Here is a 15,228-nt window from a genome sequence, read left to right on the forward strand (position 1 = left end):
AATTTTTATTTTTGTTACTGACCAGAGTGCCCCTTTCGGAGAGCTGGTACCCCCCCCCCAATTTTTTTAACTGACCTCATGTCAAACTCTGCCCTTTTGGGTAGGCAAGTAAACAAAAAAACAAATAACCAGACGGGACATTTTTCAAGACATATTATAATTAATCAGAAGAGGTATTTTCAGTGCATTTTATAATTAATCAGAAGGTACATTTCCAGGGCATTTTGTAATTAAATCAGAAATTACTTTGCCCAGTTACTTTTGTAATATTAAAACTTTGTTACATTAAATATAGTACATATTTACAATGCCTCCCCACGGGACAGGTTTAGACACCAGGGTCGTTTTTTTTAACGTGGAGAAAAAGAACAAAAAATTGTCTTAGTCGTAAAGGATTTCTCCTTCACTGAGAGAGAAGAAATTGAAATGTAGCATCTGAAGAACAGATACTACACTTTGATCTTGGCCAAAAGGCCAAGAAAAAAAATCATTTTTATTAGCTTTGCCTCAATAGCGACACCAATTTTTTCATAACAATTAAACGACCCGGATGTAAGCGAGACACACAAAAGAACACACACGCTATCGTGTTAATATATGGATGAAAAAGACGGAAAATGCCTAAGGTTTGTATCGAAATAGAAAAAAGAAACAGAGAAAAAAGATATAGAGGAAAAAAGAAAGGAAGGAAAACAGCAGGGAGACCCGACGTTTCCCGTGATTTAATGAGAATCAACGAATGTTTTATCTTCACACATTTTATTGTCATCAAAATCGATGAAACCACCTATTTTTCAATCAAATCGATTAATTGCCTACTCTAGTTGGGGACCACCCACAACGGTGCACTGGGAGGAACCGTAACATGCCTCCACGCAGTGACTTAGTCCACAATACATTGTATGTAGTTTACATTGCACTGTAGAGAACTTGCTGTTGATTTTATAAAATTATTTTTATATATAATGGTTTGAATTAAAGTTTAAAATGCAAAAGTCAATGCTTTAATTGTGCTCAAAACAGAAGTATTCATTTCGAGCTCGTCCGTGTCATATCAAATAGCCTACTGTTGAGTTTATATGCAGAGCCTTTCTGCTTCTGTTGTAATAAAACTTCTGAAATGCTCTTGTGCAGTATAAGACGTTAACTTTTGTTAATATCGCCTGTTCGTTCTGTCATCGGATTTTTCGATGTTCGATTATTGAAAACGTTCCCGCTCAAAACTATCTAACAACACTCCCAGATACATAAAGTACCTTGGTGTGAAATTTTGTAAAAATCGGCCCAGCTGTTTCGGAATCCATAGATAACGAACTCACACAAAGACACACAGTTCCTTTATATATATATATATATATATATATATATATATATATATATATATATATATATATATATATATATATATATATATAAAAGATCATAAACAAGAATTCAAAAATAATCCTAGCATTAGACTGATTTCTCCATGTATTTCAGATTTGGGAAACATCAACAAAAAAATACTAGACGAAATCCCACCTAAACTAAAAAAACAAAATTCACCATAACCTGTGGAAATTATCGAAAGAGGTAATTGAATGGTTCAGCACACTCCCCCAAGGCAAAAATAGAAAATTCCTTATGTTTGATATAGATTCATATTACCCCTCTATTTCACCAAATCTCTCCGATGAAGCACTAGAACTAGCTAGAAAACTAACAATGATAACAAATTTAGAATTAGACATTATAACACTAGCAAGAAGAACTCTAATTAAATATAATAAACTATTTGACCAGAAAGAACAGAAACCTCAACTTTGACGTAACAATGGGGTGCCCGGATAGTGCACAAGTAACAGACCTTGTAGGTCTTTATATACTAAATGAACTATATAAAAAGATTCCAGGACTAAGAGGTGTACTATACCGGGCTGATGTATTATTCTACTTGAACTCAACAAATAGGTTATTTGAAAAAAACAAAACAAAAAATTAAACAATTCTTCAGTAAACTGAACCTAGATATAACAATAGACCCAAACCACAAATATGTAAATTTCTTAGACATTATCCTGAATCTAGACAACAACTCATATGAACCCTACCATAAACCCAACCAAACGCTATTCTACATAGATCACAAGTCCAACCACCCGAATAGTATGAAAAAAGCACTTATACCTAGCATCTCAAAAAGAATATCATGAAGAATTATTCAATAAAAACAAACCATACATTAGTAGCTAGATCAGGATTTAAAGAACAAATTAAATTTGTTAAGGAACCTACAAAACAATAACATAGGTACAGAAAGAACAATAAACAATGCAAATGTAATATCTTACAATATGTTGATGAGGAAATATAAAAAAGAAAAAAAGAGCAAAAAGAAATGAAAAAATAAAACATACAATACACGCGAAAAGAAAAATGAAAAGATAGACCATAATAAAACTGAAAGAGATGTTAAAAAGAAAAATAGAAGGAAGAGCCAGACGTGGTTCAATCCACCGTTCAGCTACCATATAAAAAATAACATCCCAGGGAATTTTAACAAATTATAGAAAAAGAATTCCCGCAAGATAGTAAACTAAGTAAGATAATTAATAAAAACACTGTGAAGCTATCCTTCTCAACGCCTGTTAACTTAACAAATACCATAATTGGCTCAAATAACACAAAATTAAACAAATTTTTTGAAAAACAGAGATAAGTCAGAAAATGAAGCTAACAATGTAAAAGAATGTAACTGCCGGGACCCTAATGGATGTCCAATGAGGGGGAACTGTTTAACTTCAAACGTAGTATACAAATGCGAAGTTATAACAAATAATGAAAATAAAGTATATGTGGGAAGCACCGGAACTTGCTTTAAGGACAGATATCGTAATCACCTAGCATCGTTTAAAAATGAAACTGAAAAAGAAAAGAACACCAAAAATAACGAAAACAACAATGTAAATAAAAATGAAAACAACAGTTAAAAAGGATCATAACAATAGTGACAACCACAACAACTATAACGAAAATAGAAACAGAACCAATAGTAATAACGAAAACAACCGAAAAAAAACAAAGAAAAACTACACCACTTTAGCAGTATGGATTAAGGAATTAAAGGAAAATAAAACTGAATATAAATTAAGATGATCAATAATTGATAAGGGGGAAAAACATAAACCTAGCAAATCGAAAAGATGCAACCTATGTATATTAGAATCTTACCATATATTAATATAAAAAAAAATTATTAAACAAAAGATTAGATGTAATCCACGGGTGTTTGCACAAAAACAGCTATTTTATTTCACGCACTGGAGCAGATTAGGAAAAAAATGCAAGGGAGGTAATCCTAGATATAAAAAATGATTCCACGAGAGTGACCTCCTCTGCATCGGGTAATATAATACGTATTCAAGGACCAAGCAAAAAAAAAATATTAAAATAAACACGCATAAATATAGGAATAAAATTATATAAATTTATATGATAATTGGAAAAACAAACAGGAAAAAAGGGAAAATAAAAACAAAAATAAATAAATAATAAATAAAAAATAAAAATACGAAAGTACGGGTTAAACGGAAAACTATCTTTACATAACACCAAAAGATGGAGGAAGTGAGGAAGCATAGCTGTGGAAATCCTTTTACCCGAATACGATGTCGACCATGTTAAAAAAAATACCTTTTGTTGTAAAAATCTAATGGATAAACATCTGAAGAAGTTGGTGGGGACTGGATATTTTATGGAAACATAAATCGTAAAAGTGCCAACTCATTAATGAAACAGCTGTAATGGAAAAAATCCAGGAAATAAACGAAGGTTATAAAAATGAAAACGTGAATCTTTGAATTTTCAACAAAATTTTGCACTATATATATATATATATATATATATATATATATATATATATATATATATATATACGTTTTAGTTTTCAATCGTTTACAGACTATGGATACCCACGTAGACTGCCTGCATGTGAAATTTTTGTGGCAGGAGGTGCACAATCTCCAATCAAACCTCTCCTGAGTCGACATTGTTAAATACCAGTGGCAAGTGAAGTGTATGCTCAGGACGACTGGAAACAGATGCCGAGATAAGCGGAGAGCATATACAGCTCCTAGAATTCCCAAATGGTCACCCATCTGGTACTAACCAGGCTCAACGTTGCTTAACTTCGGCGATCTGACGAATATATATATATATATATATATATATATATATATATATATATATATGATTTTTTTTCTAAAGACGGTGAAATTTTTATTGGCATATCTTTATTCTTTAATTTTTTTTTTTTTTTTTACACAGTGATCACCACTTATCAAGGCCCGGAAGCCACTCAGGGATAAGGGTTATTGCAAGTACATCACGTTAGTGAGGAGATTTTATGAAGTGTTTAATTAGGGGGGCGGTTCATTAGGAATTTGTTAACATTAGACTTGAAGACATCCAAGTTGTAGTCCGGAGGGAAGCAGGCAGACGGAACAGAGTTCCACAGGCGTGCAGTTCTAAGAAAGAAGCTTTGCTCATGAAATCCGCGTTTTGATTTAGGCACAGATATAGAGTGGGGGAAATTTTTCACAGTGGATTCAGCTAGACGGGTGTTTTTCGTGAAAGTTTGGCGAGGGGGGACCAGGGATTGGAGTTCAGACGAGCACCTGCCATGAAAATAACGATAAAACAAGGATAGGCTCGCAACGTCTCTTCTGTGGGAGAGGGGTTGCAGGGTAGAGAAAAGGGCATCCCCCACTAAACCACGAAGTCTATTTTGTACTCTGTCAAGGCATGATAGACTGTTTTTGGCAGCTCCTGCCCAGATATGGCAACAGTATTCCATCCTTGGCCGTACTTGGCTTTTATATAGATAGAGAATTGCATCAGTAGTGAGATATCTTCTGGAGCGGTAGAAGGATCCCACTATCTTTCCTGCGACCTTGGCAACAGACTTGATGTACGTGTTCCATTTCAGATCAGGAGTAAAGGTCAAACCCAGAAGCTTGTCAAAACACGGGGCCTTTTTGGTAACTATTGGTCATTTTGAGTTCAGTTTCATTTGTCAATTCATCTTAAAAAGAATGACATTCGAGCAGAGTTTGCAAATTGAAAATGATACAATCAGTTGAATGAGAGAAACATTTGATGAATGGATAAATTCATGAAATGGACCTGTTAATTGACCAGCATGTTCCTACGATTTACCCCACCCCCAGATTATTTTATTTGGAGATATGTAAAGTCCCATGTCTATGTTAACAAACCAGACACAATAGACAACTTTGAAGACAAAATTCGACGCATTATTCTCGAAACATAGCCCAATTTAATGCATGAAGTTTGTGAAAATTCGATCTCTAGATTACGCCAGATACGCGCAAATCGCAGCACAATTAACTCGATATTAAATTTAAATTATAAATACCAACCATTAATCTCTGGAATAAACCACATATTTGTAAAATAATCTTTTTTCTGAGAAGTTTTAAAATTGTAAGTTCGCCGCCTCTATAAAACACACACACACACACACACACACACACACACACACACACACACACACACACACACACACACACACACACACACTCTCTCTCTCTCTCTCTTTCTCTCTCTCGCGCGCGCTCTCTTTCTCTCCTTCTCTATCTATCTCTTTCTCTCTCTTTCTTGAGTTTTCAGGAGGAGCAAGTTTTTTCGCATGTTGTCTGAGGCGCCATCACCGTGGAATTCCCACGGGGCTACTCAAGAGTTATCTTTGTAAGGCCATAGTACTCCTCCTCTGGAGGCGCTGGCTAATTTTCCCACTTTCCGACCTTGTGTCACATCCTCACGCGATGGTAGACAGATAAATATCGTGACCTGTGTATTTTCGTAGTACGCCTTCTTAGCGTTACGTTCTACGACTCTCTGCATATTCTGTTTAGTTTCAATACAAATTACATTTATGACTCATATCTATGCCACAACGATAACCAATAGGATAATTTTTAGGCGGGTATTCAATATAAACTTTACTTTATCGAAAAACAACTGTATTAACGTGTCTTACAAAAGGAAAAAGGTCGCACTAAAGAATTTCCAACTACACTGAAAATTTCTTAATAACTTGTTCTTTCTCTCTCTCCCTCCCCCTCTCTCTCTCTTTCTCCAATACTGCCAACGAAAACGATACAGATATACATACTAGGAACGCAGCAATTAATCAACAGGTAATAGGCAATTATCTTATTGAACGTTCTGGCGATTACTCGGTAATCGGCCGATTAATTACTTTTCTCTTTCCTATTAAACTGAAACATTTCATTAATGCCAAGTGACCCATCAGATAGCTTTAACACATTAACACAGTAACTGCCAATTTAACTTGACATTTGTCAGTATCGTGCTACGATTATGTTCAGGTGTTCTCAGCCTTCGGGCCAAGATCAAAGTGTAGTATCTTGTCTTCAGATGCTACACTTCAATTTCTTGTTCTCTCTCAGTGGAGGAGCAATCCTTAACGACGGAGACAATTTTAATTTTTGTTCCTTTTCTCCACGTTAATAAAACGATCCCGGTGTGTAACTTTGTCCGGTGAGGATGCATTGTAAATAGGTACTATTATGTCCTTTTGCCTTTTGTGCTTTATTAAATTAAATTATAAAATATAAAGTATAATTTTTAATTCTTTAATGAAAAGAATTTGAAAAAAAAAAAAGCACAAACAAACTGAAACAGTACTGATTCTAATTCTTCAGTGAATAACTATAAGCTGAAGTTCTGTTTTCACGGGCGCTTAACCCTGCTTTTCACCTGCCGCTGCTGTTGTTGCTTTATTTGCTCATCTATTTTTTTCTCCCTGTCTCCTTTTCTCGTATAGTCTCATCAATATTTAAAGTTGAATACGCTGAAGCTGCAATGCAGAAACATTGGAGTTTCTCCATTCCCAGGACATAGCCTGTTCCTCGTAGGTCCATACACATTACTGTACTAAAGGGTTTCTTACTCTCCGCGGATGAAGATGGTGAGCTTTAATATTTTAAAGCCAACTTACCCAGCAGTGGTAGGGTCTCCTGTATCATTTTCCACCGCTGAAATCGATCATCACCTCTTGCTAGTGTGTGTGTGTGCAGTTAGCACCAGCTCTATTCAGGGTTTAACGAAGGAGGAAGTTTTATGGAAGTATGAAATTTACAAGCGGTCCCCAGTCGCATGTATATCCCCGTTAAGGGAGATGACTAGGTTAGGTTTTTGCAACTTTTTGCAGGGAGGTGTCGACGTTCTCCTACATACAGCACCTAGACTTCCCAAATTGGTCACCCATTTTAGTAATAACCAGGCGAAACGTTGCTTAACTTCGGTGATCTGACGGGAACCGGTGTGTCAACGTGATTATGCCGTACTGTTGATTTTATATGCTGAGCCTAGTAGTGCTAAAGCTATATAATGATCAAGTTTTCTGCGCATTTATGAATAAGGGATTTACTCCTTTTGGATTTAGATTGTATTCATTGCATATTTGTTCTACTTGCAGTTGCGGTATCTAGGTTTAACTCGACTTCTACCTGTTCTATGTTTGAATTTGTTACTGTAGGCTTATTTGAAGCTAATTCATTCAAACAGACTTGAAAGCCATTTTAGTTTCACTTTGATCTTCTTGTCCATCAGCAAAGATTGAAGAATTTCATCCTGCTGATTCTGCTTCATTATCATTAGTAGAAAATAGATGTAGAGTCCAATTCTTAATGGTGTTTTCTACGTCATATTTTAAATTTTTAATCTGAATCTACGGTACGGCATAAGCACGTTGACGCACCGGTTCCCTGCTGGATCACCGAAGTTAAGCAACGTTGAATCTGGTCAGATATGGGTGACCATTCGGGACTTCCAGTTGCTGTATGTGCTCTCTGCTTATCTCTGCATCGTTTCTAGTCATCCTGGACTTCTCCTTGCCACAGTGCCGATTCAGGAGAGGTGTGGTTCGGGATTGCGTAACCCTTGCCCCACAATTACACGCGCAGCTGCCCGTGCAAAGGGTATTCTTTGTCTTTCAAGATTAGTCGGAGGCATCGAATCTTAATCTTGGATCTAGGAAAGTAAACACACGTTTTTTCATTTAGATAGGATGGACATATTGTTTTCATTGATTAACTGAATTTCTCAATAGTGATAAGAAGGATTTCAATAAAATCAGAAATAACCCGAGAGCTTAAATTGTAGATATTATCATTTATATGGTAAAAGTTCTGTTATTTTTTTATTCGGTGATTTCTTCAAATGGACTCAGTAACTGGACAGTTTCTAAACAAGTCCCCATTAGTAAGTTGATTACTTACATAACTTGCAAGCAATATTCTTATTCTTGGGATGGAAATCAAAATACTTCCAACAGAAACTGGTTGCCAAATTGTTGATAGTTGTTATCAATATTTAAGTAATTTTTTTTACGTATTTAAATTACTTATGTCTGATATCTAATTAGTAATTTATCTGAATAAAATATGCATTATCTAAACCAGAAAAATATCTACAGATAATAGTAGCATATGTCTAAACTTGAACAATCGTATAACTGAGGAATGATGCTTTACTTTTGGTTCGCACGTGGTCGCAAATTGTCGTATAATTCCTTAACATGAAAACTGAATGACTGAGCAATAATTTTCTTTTGACAGCGATATAAAGTGCAAAATAATGATGTTAATATTCGACAGGAAACGAAATGAAATAAATTTTCCATATGCTTAAATCTATTAGCCTCAAATTCACTCCAGCCGCAACAAGCTGCATGTAAATGATGCGCCATGCCTCTTATTTGAAAATACGATGTAGACGGTGCATGACCCTCCGGTGAAGTTGATTAGGTAGAAATCTTATTATCAACGGCATACATTACAATAACAAGACCAAGTATTATTTGGATTCACTGGACAACTGTTCTCATCGTGACTGTGATTTTCACAATGTTTTGGTCGATGTAACCTCCAACCTTCTTCAGGTGTATCTTGTCGACTCGGGAATTTGGACAGAATTTCGAGCGGAACCCTTTATTTACTTCACGGGAGTAGGATGCTCTTGTTCCATCAGCCATGACTGGATAGGGGTCCTAAGTATTTCGCAAATGTATTTTTAAGTCACCCACACCGAGGATTGAACTTTCAACCTTCAGGAGAATATCACTTTTTACAATTGATTTTTCCAAGTACTCTAACCACTGCGGACAAAAGAACTTTTTGTTGTTCTAAATTTGTTTTCAGCATATATTATGCTGATTTCCACCGTGTGGTCACATACTGAATGAGCTTATGTTTTTTTTTCCAAATTAAGCTGACCATTCATTTCACTAAATTTGCTATTCGCTAATGGAGAGCAATGAAAGTGAGAGACTGTATCTGTTAATTATGATTATCTTCACAGCCTGTTGGGAAAATAATGAGTCATTCCTTGAGAGTTGCAATGTATGCATGAAGCATGAAAGCAACACTAAATAACATTCTCACCAGCCAACTTATATGCTCTGAATCCCGCGGGACTAAGAAAACTTAATTTAAGGTTGCACACTAATCCAGAACATTGTGCAATTCTTCACATATTCTTGACCTTTTCTGTTTACTAGGGAATGGAACAACTCTAAGCTCTGAATTGTTCAAACTGATTTGAAAGCCAACGACCTGCCAAACTCAGAAATGGAAGCATTATTTGTAATACTTGCCAAATGTCAGTTATCAATACAAAGTTAATAATTTCATCACAAGATGATTGGAGTTTTAATTTTACTTTTGTAAATATATCTGAAATTAGTTTTAGTGAAGTACTTTTTTTCGTGGAATACTGTAATTTGGACAAAGATTTGCAATAAGCTTATTAAATCAAATTTCAGATGTTACAGAATATGGTTTAATATCAACAGCAATCATTTCTTCTATCAAATAATGGATCTCTTGTGACCTATTGTCGTTGATATCCCAACTTTTCTTCTTGGCTAATATTGATTAATAGTAGTTTGGTATTTCGCTGGAGGCTCTTAGTTACTGCCACTTGTTCCTAGAATGTCTGTCCCCGAACATTCATTGTGTTTTCTTTTCTTATATTCAACTTTTGCTTCTTCTGGATAAACATTTTATGGTGGTTTAACACGTTTGTTTTATAATACGCATTTTTAAGAAAAAGTATTAAAAAACAAATATATAAAACAAATAAATGTTATTAAGGCTAGATAAGTTACTCTTCTATCTAACTGAATAATGTTTTTAGTATTTTTACTTACAATAAAACATTTATTTGGTTGAAAAACAAATAGTGTCGCTAGTTAGGTGAGAAAAAGAAAAATGGTTGCAAACAGACACCTAAGTATTTGAAGCCTGAATAATGACTTAAAAATAAAAAATAAAATACTGGTTGAAACCCATTTAATAAATGTTACCGTGAGATGTATAGTGTAGGTCTCTGACAGTATTTTGTTTTATTTTAATTTTAAGCATTATCTAAACGTTTTCGTCTTCTCACTTATTTGACACTATTTGTTTTTCGAATCGCAAAAACGTTTTAAAGTGAGTAAAACCACTAAAAACTTTTCCTGATTGGTAGAACAGAAACTTATCTTGCCTTTGATAACATTTATTTGTTATATATTTGTTTTTTTTACCACTTTTTCTTTCGAATGTGTATTTTAAAACAAGCCTGCTTTAACATATTTATTCGTTGAAAAAGCTTTTGCTGATATGCCACCTCTTGATATTGTTACGTTATGCTGAAGTTCTTTAGTTTTTTTTTTAACCGTATCGTCTATTTAATCTGTTCAATAGAGTTTCAAGTTCTTGGCGAATGTATATAAGACAATTAGTTGTTTCACAAAAAAAAAAAAAAAAAGGAATGAGAATTTCTTTTCTTTTCGAATTCTTTATCAATGTGCTAGAGAGAGAGAGAGAGAGAGAGAGAGAGAGGAGAGAGAGAGTAAGAGAGAGTGAGAGAGAGAGAACGAGAGAGATGGGGCGTGGTGGAGTGTTGTGGGTGACACAAAATGACAACTGGTCGTCTCGGTGTCCATCTCTGTGACTGACTTCTTCCTTGGCATTTGTTTTTATTTACAAAAAAACTATAAGATAGGAATTTCATTATTCCACTAGCCTTTATAAAATTCGTCCAAGACCAAATTTCAATATGGCTGTTTTAAAAACTTGTCAGTTGAAGAATGTTGATTTCAAAGTTTCTACACTCCCCTTTCAATTGTTATGACTTTTGATGACGTTTCTTGGTTTGAAGATTTACACAATATTTTCGTGTGTGCATCCAGCTCTATATGCGAGTGCGCACAACCAGCAAGAATTCTGGCGTTGCCCAGAATACTATACAAGAATATGATGGCTTCACATAACTTGCAAGCAATATTCTTATTCTTGGGATGGAAATCAAAATACTTCCAACAGAAACTGGTTGCCAAATTGTTGATAGTTGTTGTCAATATTTAATTAATTTTTTTTACGTATTTAACTTACTTATGTCTGATATCTAATTAGTAATTTATCTCAATAAAATATGCATTATCTAAACCAGAAAAATATCTACAGATAATAGTAGCACATGTCTAAACTTGAGGAACAATCGTATAACTGAGGAATGATGCTTTACTTGGTTCGCACGTGGTCGCAAATTGCCGTATAATTCCTTAACATGAAAACTGAATGACTGAGCAATAATTTTCTTTTGACAGCGATATAAAGTACAAAATAATAATGTTAATATTCGACAGGAAGCGAAATAAAATAATTTTTCCATATGCTTAAATCTATTAGCCTCAAATTCACTCCAGCCGCAACAAGCTGCATGTTAATTATGCGCCATGTCTCTTATTTGAAAATACGATGTAGACGGTGCATGACCCCCCGGTGAATTTTCGCGAGTAAACAAAAAAGGAGTTAATTTGTCTTCGTTTACAATATACTTAAATTAATGTTAGTACAATTAATGACAGCGAAATTAGCTGACCAATTGACATTAGAAAACCTGTTAATCGATTACCGATTATCAAAAGTCGATTAATCGGTAATTGATAATCGGTCAATTTGCTTATCGGTGCATCACGCAAAAAAAAAAAAAAAAAGAAATAACGGAACTTAACAAACACGTACATACTTCGAACGCTCACATTCTGATGTTTTGATAAATGTATAAATATATAAATATGATTTGTTTGTTAATCATGTTTTATCTCTTTCATTGATAACACGCATTTTGCTCCATCACTCAATTTGCTAGATGTTAAATGTTATTGTGTGTCTTGATGTATCTGCAGAAGTGTCTATCGAATCAGACCAGCATCAATTTAAACAAGCACTAACATGAATTTATCAATTGCTAAACGGTCACTCTCAATCATCATCATCATCATCATCATCATCATCATCATCATCATCATCATCATCATCATCATCATCATCATCATCTCTACCATCACCATCATGAATATCATCATCATAATCATCATCATCATCATCATCATCATCACCACCACCACCACCACCACCATAAATGTAATCAATATCATTATGACTACTATCTCCACCACCACGACCACCACCACGACCACCACGACGACCACCACCACCACCACCACCAACAACAACAACAACAACATCACCATCATCATCATTATCGTCATCATCACCACCTCCACTAGCATAAATGTAATCCACATTATTACTACCATCATCACTATCACCAACACCATCATCATCATCCTCATCATCACCATCATCATCATCATCATTCTCGTCATCATCATCACCACCACCATAAATGTAATCATCATCATCATCATCATCATCATCATCATCATCATCATCATCATCATCATAAGAATAACATGATACTAAAGAGACTTGTGTTTCATTTTGCAAGAAGAATGATTTAACAGACACGTTAAGAGTTTATGAATTTTCGAATAGAAAAACTGTGTATATGTGAAGTTTGTTTGAAAGAAAACAATCTGAAAATGTAAATATTTTGTATTTGTTTATTGTCATATCATTTTTTTTTATAACATTTCATGTGGAAAATATTAGAATGTTAATGTTTTTAACAAATATGGCACATCAAACGACCGAACAATTTATGCACAACTTCACTAATTTAAAGAAATTTCATTTTCTAGCATAGGAAATATAGCGAATTGTGTTTTAGTGTTTGTTAACACATTGAAAACGATAACAATTGTGAAAAAAAAAGAAACATCGAAATACAAAAAAATCAAAAAACGCTTTTTTTTATCTTAATATTGTCTTACTAGCTGAACGCCCGGCGTTGCCCGGTTGTACTATACGCTTAAACATGATATTTTAATTTATGAAGATTGCGAATATATCATAATAGAATCACTGCTCTATTGATTATTATATATTACGAGAAATAATTTGCTCGGTGGGCTGATTCGCAAAAATAAATAAATAAATAAAACAATAAGATAAATAATAATGATAATGTAGTTCATCAAATTCCGTCTGTGTTTGTTTACATCATCATTTCACGTCAGCTGGTATTTAGGCTTGACGATCAATGTCCTGGAAACTCACTTATGATTAATGTTTAGTTTTAGAATATGCAAACAAAGAAATGATTTGCGGCGATTTTAAATGGTACCTCTTCTCATCGTAAATTGAATTCAAAAATTAAAATAAAATGGTGGGATATATACGGGATCCTTCGACCTGTAGTCTAATACTTTACTACGTAGCTATATTTCAAGATGTCGAAAAATCTATTTTTTCTAAGCGGTTATTTGTGGAGATTGTATTATCTCCCTTGTCGGTGCAAACCTAAAATATTCCCCTGCAAAAATTATTTTTTATTTGTGAGAAAGGAAAACGGATTTTTTTTCGATTTTTCGATACTTATCGGATGAATTTCTGTACAAAACATATCTAAGAGCACTGGCAAATATAAAACATACCTTTGCATTAAATTTGCAAAAGATAGGCTCAGCCGTTTCGGAACCTATGAGGAAGAAACACTCACACACGCATACAAAGTGTCTTTTATATAATAGTAGAGGCAGAGATTTACCAAAACTATTCTACGAGTCTTCCCAATAAAGAAAATTTCGTCTTCTCTGAAGTTATGAGAGAAGATACCTCTTCAACGTTACACACATGTTATGTAGTGGCAAAGAACAAAAGACAACTAAAGAATTGAACTCACTCTTTTTACAGTTGAAGCAACATACATTAATTTACAGGTACTGCCAGCATAACACCTGATTCTTGTTCAAAAGTCTTCTCGTACTCCAATGTGCTTAACAAGACTCTGCTGTGTCGAACACATGGCACTCTTTCTCCGTCGCTCTCGGCCACGTGTGTAACACGTCTATCTCCACCGTCTTTTACATACAGGGTCCACGTTTTTCTTTTTTCAAATATTTTTCTTTCCTTTTTCCTCGCTGTGACGTCACTTCGCACACGGTCGGTATTTGCATACGTTGGTTATTGTTGCTGCTCCTGCTGCTGCAAGACGCGCGTCTGTGCCTTGTTACACTTTCAAAATAAGGCACCATATATCATTTTTGCTAGTAAATTGGTGTCGGTTCTCGTAAATTCTAAGCTTCAATATGAACCATCGATTTTCAATCAAGTTCAAGTCTGGATGTTTTATGAAATTTATTTCTTCTAAAATAAAAAAAAAAAACTACAAATGAATGAAAATATTTTACCGAAAAAAAAGAGAAGAAAAAAACAGGAAGATGTTTTATTAGATAAAAGGCACGAAAAACAAAAACAGTTTTTCTCAAAAGAAAAAAAAAAATTCTTTAAACTGTAGACTAGGATATATAAATCCTAATCCCGTTACAAAAGAAAATAATGAAACGAATGGAATGAAGGGAACAAAAACTCAATTGCTGGATAAAATAAACGTGTCGTTTATTTACTGTTGAAAAATGAATGTTTTAGGTATATAACACGTGTTCATGTCCGCGTTCGGGTGTAACCATCGTTTGTTGCGGGACTGATGGTGTAGAAAGAAAAGGAAATGTGTGTTCATCTCACGTTCGGGTCACTAACGTTTGTTCGCGCGTGGGAAGAGAAGTGAGTAATGTAGTGGAAATGGGAATGATAGTCCAGCGTGTAGACAAAGAAAGGATAGAGAGTTGACATCAGTTAAACTGCGCACCATGTTAGCAGTCAGCTACGCGAAGGTATTCTCAGGGACAAGTTGTATATATAGAGAGAGAAAGACTGAGAATGTCAATCCAGTTCATGGAGAGAGAAA

General features: G+C 34.5%; 1 pseudogene; it reads right to left on the reverse strand.

Annotated features, from left to right (window-relative positions):
* Nucleotides 1–275: 275 nt before the first annotated feature.
* Nucleotides 276–486, reverse strand: LOC145286638 (U2 spliceosomal RNA; annotated as a pseudogene).
* Between the last annotated feature and the right edge of the window lie 14,742 nt (nt 487–15,228).

The sequence above is a fragment of the Euprymna scolopes genome, chromosome 10, assembly GCF_053919585.1.
Source record: "Euprymna scolopes isolate OS-2025 chromosome 10, ASM5391958v1, whole genome shotgun sequence".
In the NCBI taxonomy this organism is placed as follows: domain Eukaryota; kingdom Metazoa; phylum Mollusca; class Cephalopoda; order Sepiida; family Sepiolidae; genus Euprymna; species Euprymna scolopes.